This window comes from Bombina bombina, chromosome 2 (genome assembly GCF_027579735.1).
Source record: "Bombina bombina isolate aBomBom1 chromosome 2, aBomBom1.pri, whole genome shotgun sequence".
Taxonomy (NCBI): Eukaryota; Metazoa; Chordata; class Amphibia; order Anura; family Bombinatoridae; genus Bombina; species Bombina bombina.
The window spans coordinates 590,611,269-590,629,134 of NC_069500.1; positions in this window are offsets into that span (position 1 = coordinate 590,611,269).

Sequence of the window (17,866 nt, forward strand, 5' to 3'; positions counted from 1 at the left end):
GATGTAGCATTTGAATGCTTCCCAGTTGTTTACCTGAGGTATCTTGTGGGTTATTGTGTGCAAAGAATCTAAACTTTCCAGTATCAAAGGGTCAGTAAGTATATTATCATTTAGATAAGGAGATAAAAGAAGGCGCCAACATAGTGCGATTACCAATGATAAGGAACACGCAGTGCAAGTAAAATCATATACTCACAAGATAAAAGACACTTGAAAAGTGTCACAAGTGCATCCTGGACCCTCAGAGTCGTCCAGCTAACTCCCACTCCACTGTGGTAGTAAGAAACCGCTCGTCACTGCCAATCGAGGTAGCTACGCTGGTGGTCTCAGCTATGCTGGTGATCTCAGCTGCAGTCAGTGTTGCAAGGGAACTGACTGAAGATCCACTCGATTCTGAATGTAACAGTTCTGATCCGTAATCTCCAAAGAGGATTTTAGACCGCAAGGCAAATTTGGAGTTGGTAATGAGATGGCAAAATAAAACTTTGGCAAAATGAAACTTTACCAAAGGTAGAAAAGAAAGTTCTCGGTCTGTACGTGACCGTTTCCTCAGGTGCATAAGTGTAACGATACACTTATGCACCTGAGGAAACGGTCACGTACAGACCGAGAAACGTTGTGCTATTAAAGTCTTATACATTTTAAGATTGCAGCCACGAACTTTCTTTTCTACCTTTGGTAAAGTTTCATTTTGCCAAAGTTTTATTTTGCCATCTCATTACCAACTCCAAATTTGCCTTGCGGTCTAAAATCCTCTTTGGAGATTACGGATCAGAACTGTTACATTCAGAATCGAGTGGATCTTCAGTCAGTTCCCTTGCAACACTGACTGCAGCTGAGATCACCAGCATAGCTGAGACCACCAGCGTAGCTACCTCGATTGGCAGTGACGAGCGGTTTCTTACTACCACAGTGGAGTGGGAGTTAGCTGGACGACTCTGAGGGTCCAGGATGCACTTGTGACACTTTTCAAGTGTCTTTTATCTTGTGAGTATATGATTTTACTTGCACTGCGTGTTCCTTATCATTGGTAATCGCACTATGTTGGCGCCTTCTTTTATCTCCTTATCTATTTAGTATCTACCCCTGGGTTACCAACAGGGATCGTTTGAAGAAGTGCTGGCCTCCTGTGATTTGGACATTACATCCACCACAATTATAATCACAAGAAATTTATTTTTGGGACGTTATTATTACAACTTTGTGTCTAATATACGACCATTGCTTTGCTTGTTATGCTAGTACCCCTTTTATGATAAGGGTTATATTGTCAAAATCACATTTACACACTAACATTCACTGTTAATTGAGTTTTTGGCCTAGGAATCACTTTATTTTGTTTTATTTAATATTCCTTAAACTATCACTATTTGGATCATTTATATACACTATATATTTATATTTATAGTGTTAGCTACAATCAGACCACTGGCGCACTAATTATATATTTTTATATTATCATTTAACCTCCAGTGTGTTCTAGACTTGGGTTTATAGGACCAGTGAAAAGAACTAAGGACCATACTGTGGTCGGACCAGGAGGTGTGTGTAATTCTAGAAGTGATAAGGTTTGTGAGTAGATTTTGTGTGCACATGACATAGTCAATTCTAGAATAACTATGTTGAGGATTAGAAAAAAATGTGAAATCCTTTATTGCCGGGTGCACTGTTCTCCATGTATCAAACATGGTAGGGATTCATAGAACTGAGCAATTGGCTTTTATATGTCTCACTGAAATATATGACATCCCTGAGGAGGTGTCTAGGAAGGGGCACATCAGAAAATTAAAATCTCCCCCTAACATGATAGGGCCCTTTGCATTATCCAAAAGGAATTTAGTAACAAGTCTTAAGAATTGGGGTGTAGGTCGATTAGGGGCATAAATGTTAGCAATGGTAAGGGGCCTGCCGTACAGTAGCCCTGTTAATACTAGGAGTCTGCCATCCTGATCTCTGTGGCTATCAATAAGTTCAAAGGGTATCACTTTTCTAATAAAGATACAGACCCCGTTTTTGCGGTCTGGACCTGAGCACATGAAGTGCTGGTTGTAATATCTAGTGGATAAGATTGGCTCTTTATTTTTATGAAAGTGGGTTTCTTGGATAAGAATTACATCAATTTTTTTTCTTGAAAAAATCATGAAATGCTATAGAGCGCTTCTCTGCGGAGAGGAAGCCCTTGACATTTTGTGTAGCTATTGTAAATGCCTCTGGGTGATGAGAAGAGGTCATCGTGGGTTTGTGTGACATATTAGGGAAATCAACAGAATTTCTAATATGAAAGATTATCTCTATGTAGTACCTTCAACTGTAACCTTTCTAGGAAATGTCAGATGCAGAGTATAGAGTGAGGTTAGGATATGTTCCTGTGTGTGGGTGTGCTGGAAGTATATATGTGTTGTGTGTTTATGTGAAAGTTCACTTATGTGTGTGGGGAGGGTCCAGTCACAGAAGTAAAAGACCTGTAACCTGCGTTATCAAATAGGCACAATTGGTCAAGTGTAAAATTGAAACAAAACTGGGAAAAATATCCAGATGGAACATTAACAAAGGTATAACTTTTAAACATTTACTAACCTTCAAATGTGCCTGTAGACAAAACACTTTAAATAGTGCACATTTAGATAGTCCACTCGTGATAGCAGGTGATTTACATTCTTGCTGTAATACAAAACTCTAGCCATAGTTGCATAAAAGCACAGCACTAATGTCGGAGTGGGAATAATGCTAGGTATGATGCACACAACATATTAAGATAATAAAATAAACAATCAATACTTTAAGAAAACAATTTTTTAACAAATTGTGACTCCTTGGGATACATTTCTTGCTTCCGTGTATCATCCCTCGATAAAATGTGGAGACTATATGTACCAGGAATATGAGGGGTATAACTATCTATATAAAGTCCCGACAGCTATGTTAGATCATCCACACATGCCCTACACCCCTCATGAGATAGTTTGTTAAACATGTGAAGCTGTCGGGAGATGTTTCGGTAGATTTAGAGCGGATATATGACAATCCATAAGTCTTGACATATGGCTATTTTAGTCCCATAAAAAGGGCGGACAAAACACACATCTGTTTCTTGTATAATCAAAAAGTCTTACCCATTCTTCACCCCCTCATGTTACTTCTGGGGGTCTGGAAAGGCCAGCAAACTGTTGCTTCCTAGGAGCATGCTTAGCTTGTGTTTGCCAAGCTTTTCTTTGTGGTTTCGTAGGAGGGTCCCCCTCTTTGTTTAAGGGAGTAGATTCCTGCTGATTATTTTCTGGTGTTGCAATCCCCAGTTGCTTGCAGAATAATGGAATTTCAGTGGGATCTTTGCACTCATATCTTCTGCCATCTTTCTGGATTATTAAGGAGACTGGAAACCCCCACCGATATGGGATTTTCATGTTGCGTAGATGTGAGGTTAATACTCCATACCTCTTTCTCCTTTGCAGGGTTCCAGTAGATAAATCCTGATATATTTAAATCTTAGAACCGTGGAAATTAATGAAGGGTTGTTTTTGCATTCCTCAGGATTCTTTCTTTATCTTAAAAGCTCTGAAAGCATGCAATGATATCTCTAGGTGGTTGTCTGCCTTGCGGTTTAGGCCTGAGGGAGCAATGGGCTCTCTCCAGGGGAAAGCTGTGTTCCTCCTCTGGGTCTGTCTGCAGTATGGAGTGGAATAGGTTCTGTAGATATTCTTTGATATTTTCTCCAGAGATTTCTTCAGGTATACCCCTGAATCTTGTCCTATTTTCAAGGTCATCTAGCTTGTCTTCTAGGTCTTGAATTACATTCTCATGCTTAGAAACTGGTGGTGTACTTCAGTCATGCTTGTGTATATATCGTCCTGTACACCTTACAAACTTTTGACTCGTGCACCTAGATCATTAATATCTTTTTTTAATTCTGCACATTCCTGCCTAATGCAGCTTTTAACCTGATCTTTGAGTGCTTCTATAGCTTGAAGTGTGACTGGCTGGTGCATATCCCTATCTGATGTTACATGGGGTGAGTGTGGAGAGTCACTTTCAAAGCTGGGCATTTGCTCTTCATTGTCTTCATCTTGCAAACATTTCTCTGGGGATTTTTTCCTATCAGATTGTTTGAAAAAACTGGAAACTGTGTTTTGCGTAGCACTTGCTGTTTTGGACTGCTTTTCTTTTAGGGCAGACTTTTGAAGAGCCATATTGGCTTTTTTTTAGACGTATAGCTTTGTATTGCACTTAATTTGAGACAGCGTTAAAACGTATTCTGGATAGCGTTTTTAAACTTATATCATTTTAGTGTGCACAGCTTAACATATGCCTAGCTTATGCTGTGATCTCTTGTAATAGAATTTTCCAGCTCCTATTAATATATGGCTCTTTATATTGAGAGGTGTGTGAGATACCTGTTGAGGTAGCGAGGATTTTGTTTATTTAGTTTTTTCACTCAGATTAGGTCATTTGCTGTGTGTGCTAGGCTCAGCACAATTATATCAGATTTATCATGTCCGCTCCTGCACTTAGTTATGTGGTATGTTTGTCTGCAAGCATGGCCGCATGTACTCACTCACTGCTTCTCTGAAGCCACGATGTTCCTGTCAGTCATTCTTATGTTTGTGTCGTGTCTCTCGTGTGGCCGTCCAAAACAGGGATCCGTGCTTTCAAAATTATTGTGGCTTTTCGACTCAGATCGGGGACCAGAGGTTTCCTGCCACCTCTATCACCTCCACTTAGGCCTCAGGCAATATTAAGTCTCTTTTATTATTATTATGTTCTCTTGGTATTCTTAGTTGAAAGATCATTTTAGGAGGTTCATATGCTAATTTCTTAGACCTTGAAGACTGCCTCTAATCTGAATGCATTTTGACCACTAAAGGGCATTAGTTCATGTGTTTCATATAGATAACATTGAGCTCATGCACGTGAAGTTACCCTGGAGTAAGCACTGATTGCCTAAAATGCAAGTCTGTCAAAAGAACTGAAATAAGGGGGCAGTTTGCAGAGGCTTAGATACAAGATAATCACAGAGGTAAAAAGTCTGTTTCTATAACAGTGTTGGTTATGCAAAACTGGGGAATGGTAATAGAGGGATCATCTTTCTTTTTAAACAACAACAATTCTGGTGTTGACTGTCCCTTTAACTTTATACCCTAAACTCCCAACAAACTCCATACTGCAAGCAGTTTGAATAGAGATTACTGCATACTAAGTCTATTTGGCAAGAAACCAACACCTTTTTTTTTAAATCAAGACAATGGGGAAATCAATTTGGAGTTTCTGCTTATCCCACTTAAAAAAAATGAATGTAAATGTATTTGTTTTTCACATGACTTATTCACTGACAGGAGTGATTTGCCCTTCACGTCAGTCCTGGACGCCATTACTCTTCTCCCTATTTCTATGCCTAAGGCTGACTTTTCTTTTTTCTATTTCATAGCAAATCAAGAACAGAACTTCTGTTTATTACGGTTATTCTACAAAAAAAGTCCAACATTGTCCTTACTTCACACCACACCTGACATTAATACAAGAATAAAATAGACACCGTATGTTTTCTCGTACCAATTCAAATCACGTTATATTTTTAATCCATTGTTATCACTGCAGTCTGCAATCATCATGATATTGCATTTCCTTTGCTCACTCCTTTTCCTTTATGTTATTCAATACAGATACTCTTAAACCTAAACATCCATTTATCACAGTGGCCAAGCCTTTGGCTTTTCTTATGTACCTGTCTTACCTTCTCTTTCATACCATTCTCCTTTAGAATTTATTACAAGACAGGAGGATTCATATTTTGCTTAACCTCTTTACTGAACTTTCCAAAGCTGAAATGTTACAGACTAATATAGCCAAGAGAAATCCATCCAGTTAAATTTAAAAGCCACAGTATAAAGACATTCTGTATCAAATCCACTCCATTTTTACTGCTGCATTTGTTTGGTTTATTTTTAAGAGAAAGTATCCATCTGTCTATGGCCTCCACATATGAAGCAGTGTAAGCTGCTCTGGAACCCTTGTGAAAGTCTGCTTCCTGCAATGTAAGAAGCATCAATAATTACCATGATAATTACTTGTTTGCTCAGGGTGATGGACAGACCCTTCTCTTGTGCAATTGGTCACACGAGAGAAGGGGCAGGCAATACACACTCATCGAAGTGTGTACTGATGCATATGTGCCAGTGGACAAACAGATCCGTTGCCTGTATGCAGCGAAGGTGTGCTGACAAATTCTCAAGTTAAGAAGCTTGTACGCACACCACTTAATTCATGAGACCCTTAATGTCTATGTTAAGAACCTCATGTTTTTTTGTTTTTTTTATTTGCTACTCTAAATTAAAAGTTTTTTCCTATCTAGTTTTATGGTTTCTTTGCATCAGTTCATTAACACTTGTGTTTAGTAATTTTCTGTAGACAGGAATTATTTTTAATAATCCAGCTCTCAGTGTTCTTCATACTACCCACTGTCTACTGATGATTTAGTGCATTACTTCTCATAATACTGTTCTTGAGTTCATTTACATGTTTGCAACTGGTTTCCTGGCAAGGGTGGCCATCTTTGTTAAGGGAAAATCTGTCAGATTACCCTTTACTGTTTCTCTAAGCTTTGCATGGTAAACTGGTTCCTTCTATTACCATTTCATTTCCTTATTGAATTTTTTTTTCTTTGCTTTGTTATATTAAGTTTACATCATTGCTTGTTTGGATCTTTGCATTATTGTTTACATTCTGTTTTTAAATCAATAATAAATGTTTAATTTATCATCTTTAATCTACATCATTATTTTCTTTTTTTTTTTTTTTTTGATAAATCATTTTTATTGGTGTTTTAAACAAACAAACAATACAGTACAATAAACACTACAATAACGTGTCTGTTACAGTATTTTTTTGTTACAATGATCAAAATTGTCACAAGTTTGTGTTTTAGTCCTTTTGAAGATGAAGGCCTCCCATTGCCAACCAGGAAATTAAAAGTACGCTAAGAGGAAAAATAATACAGTATAAAGCAAGACATTTCTTTCTATCCTGCTACATTGGTTTGTCTCGGGTCTGAGCCATAAACACAGGTCTGGCGGAGTCCCAAAGGAATTTTATATCTAGGAAAGTGTCAAGTCTTTGGGTTTTGAAGAAGCCATATTCTTCTAGTACTAGTGTGTCGTCAGTGTGAGTTATTAGCTCCTTCCATGTGGGGGCTGCTGTGCTCTTCCACTTTCTAGCAATTAGTGTTTTAGCCGAATTGATGGTGAATTGCATCAGACGTTGGCGTAAATAGTCTACTTTCCTGGGCAACAGGTTCAGTATTGCTATGGTAGGAGTTAGTTGAAAGGGGGAGTTAAGAATAATTTGTATCAGGGATTCAACGTGGAGCCAGAAGGGGTGTATAACAGGACAATCCCACCACATATGTAGCATTGTTCCTTTTTGCTCACAACCCCGCCAACATTTGTCTGAGGTGGTGGGGTATATACTTTTTAACCTAGTGGGTGTAAGGTACCATCTTGATAAGACTTTATAATTCAGTTCTATCATTTTTGTTGAGGTGGAAGAAATTTTGGTGCAGCGGAAGATGTACTTCCATGTCTGCCTGTCTAATTCAGTTTTCAGTTCTAAGTGCCATTTGTTTGTGAAAGTCGGTAAGTCTGTTGTGTGTTGAGTCAGTAAGAGAGACTTGGCTAGTGATAGGGAGTGTCTAAGTGTATTATGAGTTGAGCAGCTTGTTTCAAAGGGTGTTAGTGGTCTGGTCCAGTCAGAACTGTGTTCGGATGTGTCCAGTAGGTGTGTTAGTTGTTTGTGTTTGAGCCAGCTAGAAAATGCCCCGTTCAGGTATTGTTGTAGGTCTTGGCGCGTTTTCACTCTTTTGCCTGTCAACAGTTTATGTATGGGAATTGTGTATCCTACTTCTGGGTGTGATGCTGTGGGCTTTGTGAAATCTAAACCACCTAGAAACTCAGCGTTTGGAGACATAGGCGACATAGGGGATCTATAGGTGGAAATGTGAGGTTGGGTTTTGGTGATTTTGTTCCAGTTTTCAAAAACACTACTGTAGAGGGGGTATATGCTTTTTATGTCACTTCTATAGGATGGAGGTAGCCAACATAAAGTTCCAGCATTCGGGATTCGTAAGATATGTGAGTCTATGGACACCCAGGCTTTGGTCATAGAATTCCTGTGCCAGTCGAGTATTCTCTGGAGACTAATCGCCTTATAATAGACGTCTAGACAGGGGAGTCCCAAACCACCCTCTCCCTGCTGCCTGTACAGTGTCGTTTTGCTAACTCTTGGTTTGACCGTACCCCATATATACTTGTTTAAGATGTTCTGGAATCTACAAAGGAACGGAGTGGGTACCTTAATAGGAACTGCCTGCATGATATATAGGATTCTAGGTAACGTAGTCATCTTTAGCGTCTGGATTCTGCCCCACCACGAGAAGGGTTTTTTGGACCATGAATTTAGTTCTGTTTGTGTGGAATTGAGTAAGTTTGAATAGTTAAGTTGGAATAGTAATCTGTGGTTTGGTGTGAGATGAGTTCCTAGGTATTTTAATGCAGTGGTTTGTAGTTTATAGGGAGTGCGACTTACAAGTATGTTTAAGTCAGATTTAGGGAGATTAATATTCATCAATTCAGATTTGGTGTAGTTTATAGAAAAATAGGAAAGGTCTCCAAACTTTTTGAATTCGTGTGTGACTGCTTCTAGGGAGGTAAGTGGAGAGGCGAGAGACAAGAGGACATCGTCTGCATAAAGAGACACTTTGTAGTTATTACCCCCTAAAGGTATCCCTACTATTTGCTCGTTTTCTCTAATACGTGCTGCCAACATTTCAATGCTGAGGACAAACAGTATGGGGGAAAGAGGGCAACCCTGTCTTGTCCCATTACTTATGTTAAGGTTATCTGAAAGGAGGCCGTTTATCCTAACTTTTGCAGTTGGTGAGAGGTACAATGCCTTGATTCTATTAATTATTGTGGCCCCAAACCCAAATTTTTGTAATGTGGAGAAAAGAAAATCCCAATTTAGACGGTCGAAAGCCTTTTCGGCGTCTGTGGATAGGAAGACTGTTTTAATGTTATTGGCTTTTGCGTATTCCATCAGCTGGAGTGCCCTGATGGTGTTGTCTCTTGCCTCTCTCCCCCCCACAAACCCCGTCTGATCAGCGTGTATAAGTGTTGGTAGGATCGGGTTTATGCGTGATGCTATAATTTTGGCAAGGATTTTAAGATCAGTATTTAAAAGCGAAATGGGCCTAAAATTAGATGGGGAGTCTTGATCTTTTCCAGCTTTAGGGATTACTGAGATATGTGCTTCTTTCATTAGCATTGGGAGGTGTCCTTCCTCATCCAAAGTGTGGAACAGGGATAGAAGGGGAGCAACTAGTAGATCTTTGAATGTCTTATAATATTTATTTGTAAGGCCGTCCGGACCAGGGCTTTTCCCGGATGGCAGATCTGATATGGCTTTCAGAATTTCATGTGCAGTAATCGGTGAGTCTAGGCTCTGCCTTTGTTGTTCGGAGAGCGAGGGAACTGATATCGAGTCTAAATAGGCTAGTATATCTTGCTTATTCGGGGGTGATTTGGTAGTCGATAGATTATAAATATGTTCATAATATTTCCTAAAAGTTTCAGCAATGTTTGGGCTATCATGGATTGTGTGTCCGTCCGTATCTTTAATAGAATATATATGGTTCGTTGAAGCTTTCTTACGTAGGGCTCTGGCTAACAGAGGGCCAGATCTATTGCCTCCGTGAAAATATACTTTTTTAAGGGCAAGGGCTCTTTTATGTGCTGCTCTTTGTAAGTAGTTGTTAACTGTGCTCCTAGCGGCCGTTAGGTTATCTAGTGTCGTATCACTGCCGGGGTTAAGTTTGTGTGCGTTTTCTGCTAGTTGCAGATGTCGGGTGAGGTTATTGTATTCTAAGTTTTGGGCCCTTCTTTTCCTTGCGCTGAGCTGTATAAAGCTGCCCCTAACAACTGCCTTATGGGCTTCCCATAACGTACTGATGTTGTCTACAGAGTTAGTATTGTGTCTGAAATATTATTCTATTGTTTGTTTAAGTTTGGTGACTAAGTCTGGATCATGTAGTAATGAGTCATCTAGTCTCCATACAGTATGTCGTAGAGGTTTATTTACCCAGTCCAGTTCTAGACTAATCGTCGAGTGATCCGTCCATGCTGCCGTATAGAATTCTGTGTGTGATGCTAATGACATGGTATTATAGTCTACAAGGAAATAATCGATCCTTGAAAAGGATCTTTGTGTATGTGAGTAGTGTGTGAATTCTTTTTTCTGTGGGTGTTGCAGTCTCCAGATATCGACAAAGGTATTTACCCGCAGGCAGTCAATTATATTTTGAGGGTTGTAGTTACTACAGGTCTTTTTGTTTGATAAACTATCTATCTTTGGGTTTAGTGTTACGTTTAAGTCACCTCCTACCACCACTGCGCCTGATTGTAGTTCTAAGATTTTGTTACTGGCTCCTCTTAGAAATCTAAGCTGGCCCGTGTTAGGGGCATACAAGCATGCGAGGGTCACTTGCGTGTTAAAGAGAAGCCCTGTGAGGATCAGGATTCTCCCCTCCGGGTCCTCAAATTTATTAGTAAGTTGGAAATGAGTGTTTTTATGGAATAGGATTCCTACTCCTGCTACTTTCTTTAGGGGATGGGAGTTGAAAAACCCTACAGGGTATTCTGGGGATGAAAATCTTGGGGGGTCTCGCCCCAAAAAAAGGGTCTCCTGAACGAAGACTATGTCTCCTTTATGCTTCCTGAAGTGATTTAATGCAATTGACCTCTTGGTGGGTGAGTTAAGGCCCCTGCAGTTTTGTGATAAAAGTTTAAGTTGGTGTGAGGACATGTTTAATGTTGAAAAATGGTGTAGTGTTGAAGAGGCGACTGAGATAGAATGAAGGGTACCTTATAAGAGAGCAGAGTAGTCCTGTTGATAAGATAAGGTGGTCAGGAGCGTCGTGAGAGAGCATGTGGGTTATATCGTGAGTCGCAGAGTTTTTCTGAACCCTATTAGTGATGTCATTCTTTCTGTGTACATGGCAGACCCGAACTGATTGGCATAAGCTACCTTCTGTATCTATGGTGACAAAAATCGTTATTGTACATGCAGTAACAAACATAATAAACAAAACAATGACTAACAAGAAACAAGAAACAGGGAACAAACATTGAGCCAGGCTATAGGTCGCCCTGGCTGTATGGGGGAAAATAAACATGAAACCGAACACAGTTTAGCTAGGGAGTGCTTGAAACATTCATATGATATCTGATATAGCCTATTTCTGTATATTTACCCTAAGGTATACTGTATTTCTTCATATAGTAGCTTTGCGGACCTCCTAAGAGGTTAAATAAAGGGTACATATTCAAACAATCAACCTGTAAATAGTAGAGCCAAATAAAACTGTGATTTATGAAAACTTCACTATAACTTATAAAGTGACGCTAAAGTCATTCAAAAGATTGTCTCACAAAGCTCCAAAGGGACTCTCCAATGGGTTGCTTGTGCTCCTTCAAGTGTCCTTCATGATAGAGGGAGAGGGAGTGGGTGGAAATCTCTGTCTCTTTCTGTTAACCCTCTGCCATTGTGAGCATTGGGGTTGAGGTGGGTGAGAATCATCCATGGGTGGTGAATTCTTGTCATTGCATCTTGGCAAATTAGGGATTGGTATGCGTAGGGCTGTGCAAAATTCCTCCAGGTCTCCTGGTTCTTTATATGTGATTATTTTGTTGTCTTTGTTAACTCTGATACTAAATGGGTAGCCCCACCGGTATTGGATCGCGTGATCACGCAAATGTTCTGTTAAGTATTTTGCTTCTCTTCTGTTGGCCAGGGTAACCGGGCTCAGGTCTGCATATATCTGAATTTGCTTCCCTTCAAAAGTGATTGGGGAGATTTTCCTGGCTGCTTGGGCTATTACCTCCTTGTCTTGGTATTTGTGGAATTTTAAAACAATGTCTCTGGGAGGTTCCGAATCTTTTGGTCTAGGCCTCAAGGCCCTGTGGGCCCTATCTAGTTGAAGAGGTAAGGAAGTGGGGTCGTTTGTCAGGAACTTGAACAAATTCTGCAGGTATTGAGGTATATGCTCTCCTGTAATGCTCTCTGGCACTCCTCTGATTCGCAGATTTTGCCTCCTTCCTCTGTTATCCAAGTCTTCAAGCTGGCTTTTAAGTTGTTGTAGTTGGATGTCATGAATGGAGAGGCATCGTGAGTGTTCATCTATAGTGTTATTAGTATCATTAGCCTGCTCCTCTAAGTATTCCATTCTTTCTCCAAGCTCTGCTATTTCTTTTTTGACTTCTGCAAGTCCTTCCTTTAGAATTTTCCCCACATGTTGAATCAATGCAGTGAAGTCTTCCTTAGTTGGTAAGGAATTGATGTCTGCTTTAGTAAGTGGAGCATTATGGCTATCTGGGTTCTCAGCAGAGTTTACAGTCGTAGTGGAATCTTGTTCAGAATCTGTATCTGGGCCTTGTGATGGGCTTAATGCCTTGAAATAAGTATTAAGTTTGGACCCCGTGTTAGAAGGAGTTTTCGGCATTTTATCCCCTTTTAATTGTCTTCTGGCTGCCATGTGGGATGATATCTGAAGCTTTAAGTTATAGTTAAAGGGGTTAGTACGTTTGATGTCTGTAGCGTGTGAGCCAGATGCGTATTGCAATAAGAGCAGCCCTGCACGAGGGGTTAATGGCGGTTTTGGCCCTTAGTTTCTGCGGTATGTGAAGTTCGTTAGGAAAGCTTTTGAATCGTAAGTCCAATTAGTCCTCACTAGTGTTGTGGCTAGTAAATGTTGTGATGCTTTATTTTAGGCAAATGTGCGTAAGTGATTAGGCTCCTCTGTTGTTCGCGCGTACTGCGCGCTTCGTTTAATAAGGCCTGCAGTGGTGGCTTATCTGTTGCTGTGTGTTTTATTTAGTATCTCAGCTTCTGAATAGTATGCTATGCTCGGTGCGGTGGGTGTTTAATTACCTCAGTGAGGATCTCATTTGCAGCGGTCCGCCCGGTAAACGTTGTTTTAAGGCCCAGGCCGGCTGATGCCGGAACTTTCGGATGTTTTCAAAGAACTTGATCTTAGGGCTGATGCTGAGTCACAATTGTCGCTTAAGCTGTGCCACTGGCAGACGTGCTGTGTAACGGAGCAAGTTTGAGTATGTTTCTCTTAGTTTGGCATACTTTATAGGTGCTCCCTAGCTTCACTTAACACGGAGCTCAGTTTAGTTGCGACCGTCCATGTCGGCAGTCGGCTCCGCCCCCCTACATCATTATTTTCATTTTATAAATGGAAAACATTTAGGCCTAGATTATAAATCAAACAATACTGATTATGCGACTTTGTAATCAATAATAATTTTTTTTTACCGAAGGCTTATTTTGTGTGCATTCCTTACTTATATTGGAAGGCACAGCCACATTTACCTTGATATTACATGTTGAATGCGTTATGTCTAATGGGCACAATAATCAACAGTTAATATCGCTTTTTAGAAGCTGAAGTAAAACTGTTATTGTGAGTGGTAACAGTTCCCATCAGCAAGTAGACCTAAACCACCACAGCCCCCAATGCAAAAACCTAAATGTGTGCATTCTGAGGTTTCAGATAACTCTGAATGCGGAAGAAGGCGATCCTACATGCCGGTGTGTTGCTGTTTCCCAAGTATAAATTTGGCTCAGAAACAAAATTGACTGGCACGAAGGGCCGCCTTCTTCCACATTTGGAGGTATCCAAAATCTCCAAATGCACATGTCTACAAAAATCCATAACTGATAGTAACTCAAACTGATATTACCCCTGAAAATCTTATCTTTCTCCATTATTAATTCCAAAACCTGTAATCATTCCCCATCCTTGCCCGGCCAACCTATCTAAATAATCCCTAACCTAAGACCTCCCTTCCACAAACTCCCCACCTAAACTGACTACTACTCTAAGACCCCCTTAAATGACCCCTAACTTAAGACCCTGACTGCGGACCTTTAAAAACAACCTCCTAAACTAAGACCCCTAAACTCAATTCAAGCCTAAGACCCCAAAAACCTCATACGTTATGAAAAATACTAAAGCTACTAAACTAAGTTATTAAAAAATAACTAAAAAAGCAAACCAACTAAAAATAAACAATTTTTCTTATTGACTGAAAACTTCTAGCTTTTGACCTTTCAAACCAACCAATAGGAATAGGAATTGATTCTGTTGGTTGATTTGAAAAGTCCTAAAGATTGCTACTTGACTCGCAATCCATATCACTAAGTTCCCGCTGTGTAAAATCTTTTGTGGTAGAACATCAAAATTTCTCAACAGCAAAGCCTCTGCCAGGATTCTTCCTTGGCCTTTTAAACAGTGTAGCCTATTAACAGCAAAATCATTGTGCAACACCTCTTCATTAAAGGGACACTGAACCCAATTTTTTTCTTTCATGATTCAGATAGAGCATGCAATTTTAAGCAACTTTCTAATTTACTCATATTATCATATTTTCTTCATTCTCTTGGTATGTTTATTTGAAAAGCAGGAATGTAAGTTTAGATGCCGGCCCATTTTTGGTGAACAACCTGGGTTGTCCTTGCTGATTGGACAGCACCAATAAACAAGTGCTGCCCATGGTACTGAACCAAACATTTGCTGGCTCCTTAGCTTAGATGCCTTCTTTGTCAAATAAAGATAACAAGAGAACGAAGAAAAATTGATAATAGAAGTAAATTAGAAAGTTGCTTAAAATTGCATGCTCTATCTGAATCATGAAAGAAAAATTGGGTTCAGTGTCCCTTTAAGGAAGAAAAACAGCCTCTCTTTATACATGCTTACCAGAATGATGGATCTCAGAACTATAGTTGTCTACACATTTCAGCCCAATAATTGGCCTTGCTCAAAACTACTTAAGCTGTCATTCACAATTCTTTAAGTAATGTTTAGCACAAATATAGTTCATTTCTTCACATTGATACTTTCCTTCCACACTCATAAAGACTTCAATCTTAAACAACCACAAGTGTAATTACTAATGATATTTTATTTATTTTTTATTGCCTTAATGGACCGTATTTTACCTACTTGGAAAAAGTAGACCTATCGTAGGTATTACTTCCTGTTTGGTTCCTATCAGTCCTGACTTGGAGACGTCACTGGAGACGTACCACTTACAGCCCAGCCATCAGCCTTGGATGACTGAGTCAGCCGAGCGTCTCTGAAGCCTCGGTCTGCCCAAACTACTTTTGTGAGTATCCAGCTGTTGTTATTACTCTTAACATTATTGATCTATATGATACTACACTATCAGGTGCCTCTTGTTCTCCTGTTCTCTAGGATATCGCTTGGGACATTTTGCCTTCATTTTAGAGAGCTGCCTACCACCACTTGTTATTACTCGCCAATACTTTGGATTATTTTGCCACTGACATTTTCGTAGTTTGGAATTGGACTTTCACTAATCATTTATTAATTTATTAATTAATTATTTATTTTTATTTATTTCATTTGTTTTATTGATCAATTCACGATAAGCAATTTGATTAACTTCACCTTTTCACGCATAGCTGGCACACCTCTAAGACACAGCTATTCTATTAGATTGTGTTTTTTCCATCCAAGGTTATAAGTGCTACACATCTTTCCCTAATTGACTTTAGCAGATAACAACAGTAAAACAGTGAGGTTTATACTAACATAATGACTGTAGCTAAACATGTCAACTGCACATCCAGCCCAAATTGGTTCCTCTAATTAAGGCAAGCTGTGTGGGTAGAGTTTTGCTATTAAAAAACAGCTGTAGCAAACAGTATGCTAATTTTGTTTTAAAAATATTCAGACTTGACTGATATGTTATCCTATAGCAACACAACATAAATATATTGCAATTAGAAGGAGTTTAGTGTCCTTTTAGTAACATTAACCAAAGAAAAAGAGTGGGTGGGCTCATCATTCACAATCATTACTGGTTTACCTAAAATTCAGCCAGGATGACACAGGATCCCTTAGAACCAGAACACTTCAAATACCAAGAAGAAAAGAGAATCTGTTGAATATTGCCAGGAGAAGCTGAAGCTTACGTTCTTTAAAATTAAGAAATTAGAGAATTCCCCCCCCCCCCATATAAAATAGGGACTTATCTGAGACAGAAGAGAGAAAAATACAGTGTATGATGTAGGAGAGGTGTTACTGATGGAGTGGATCTGTTTGATGCTGTTTGAGGTGGGTTGGTTAATAAGGGGAGTGTTTAAAATTATGGGACGATGATTGATTGTTGTTAGGAGAATAATGGTGGAATGGGTCAGCTACTAAAAATTTCTTTTGAAAGGGGTCATAGAGTTAATTCCTGAAGAGGTGATTAAGTCCGTCATAAGGGGTAGTTGTGTGGGTAGAAGTTTTTTAGGGTTAACGGCAGTTGGAGGTTAAGGCCATCTATTGGGCATGTTTGTGGTGGATGACCACAATTAAGGTTAATTGTGAGCGGCATCAGGGCAGTGTTCATTTAATTTAGGCACTATGTGATGGTGTGGTGATAGTTAGGGTTAGTTTTGAGTTGCATATAAGCACAATGTTAGTTGGGTTTAAGGGACTAAAAGACTCCGTAATGGCTGGTCATAGAAACCAAATATTAGGTGTTAACATTAATGGCAAGATTACAAATGGAGCGCAAAATATTGAGCTTGTGCACGTGTATTACAAGTTAGGTGCAATGCAAACGTAACCTCGCTTTCTTAGTGCAAGTATTTCAAGTTGAAAGTAAATGCATTTGCTTGAGTGCAATTGACTTTAACGTGCGTTGGGATAGCGCAACTTCAGAGCTGTTGTTAACTGTTATGCGAGTCATAAATGTTCCATAAAAAACATTTAAAAGTACTTTAACACTCATAACAACAGTGTTTAATAAAAAATATTTTAAATAATTGCACACAAAAGTTATATGGGCTCAAAGTTATGAGGTCTCAGGTGCTAGAGCTAAAAGGCATGCAAAGCTTTTTGACATAGAGATACATACATATACATGTTTAAATATGTATATGTATGCATATATATGTGTGTACATATGTATTTATGTATTTATATGTGTATATATGTATTTGCAGACATATATGTACATGTAAACACATAACTATATTTGAATACATGTATAGACATATATATAAGTGCATTGGAGCCCTTTGCAGTCAAGTAGCTGAAAACATGAAAAATCATATTTATGAAAGATACATTTTTTAGTACAGTGTTTGACTATGTATTTACTGTAAATATTTCCCATTCAAATGTTCTTCGCATAGGAGAATATGTTCTAAGTATTTTTAAATAGATATTCCTATATATATCTGCATTGATCTATAACTATATACAATCAAAAAATATATAGAAATACTATATGTATTTAAGAATAAATAGAACACATTCTGCTATGGGAAGATCATTGGATTGTAAAATATTAATATTTCATGACGGGTTAGCACACTTTAGTTAAACGCGATTGGGTTTGCACACGAGTAAGGTGTTCATTTTTCTTCTCACTTTTCCCACTCTTTTAGAATACGTTAACACGGGCACCATATTCGAAGTTCGGATTTTAGAGTGCGTCGGGTTAACGCTTGTGCAAAAACATTTTTGCTTTCAACTTGCAAACAATGGCCCAGATTTCAAGTGGAGCGTTATTAATTTCAATATCACTGGATCATGCAAATTTGCTAGATAAACAAATTTACCAAAAAAGGCTTTTAGAGTGCCCTATACTTTCAATTGATATTGACTTGATTCCTGAAGCAAAGTGTTTAAATAAGAGTGTCACAAAACAAACGTTAAATATATTATAATACATTTTTACACTCATATATAGACATAGTTAATATAAAATATAAGTTATAAATAAAAGTTATAAATATAGGT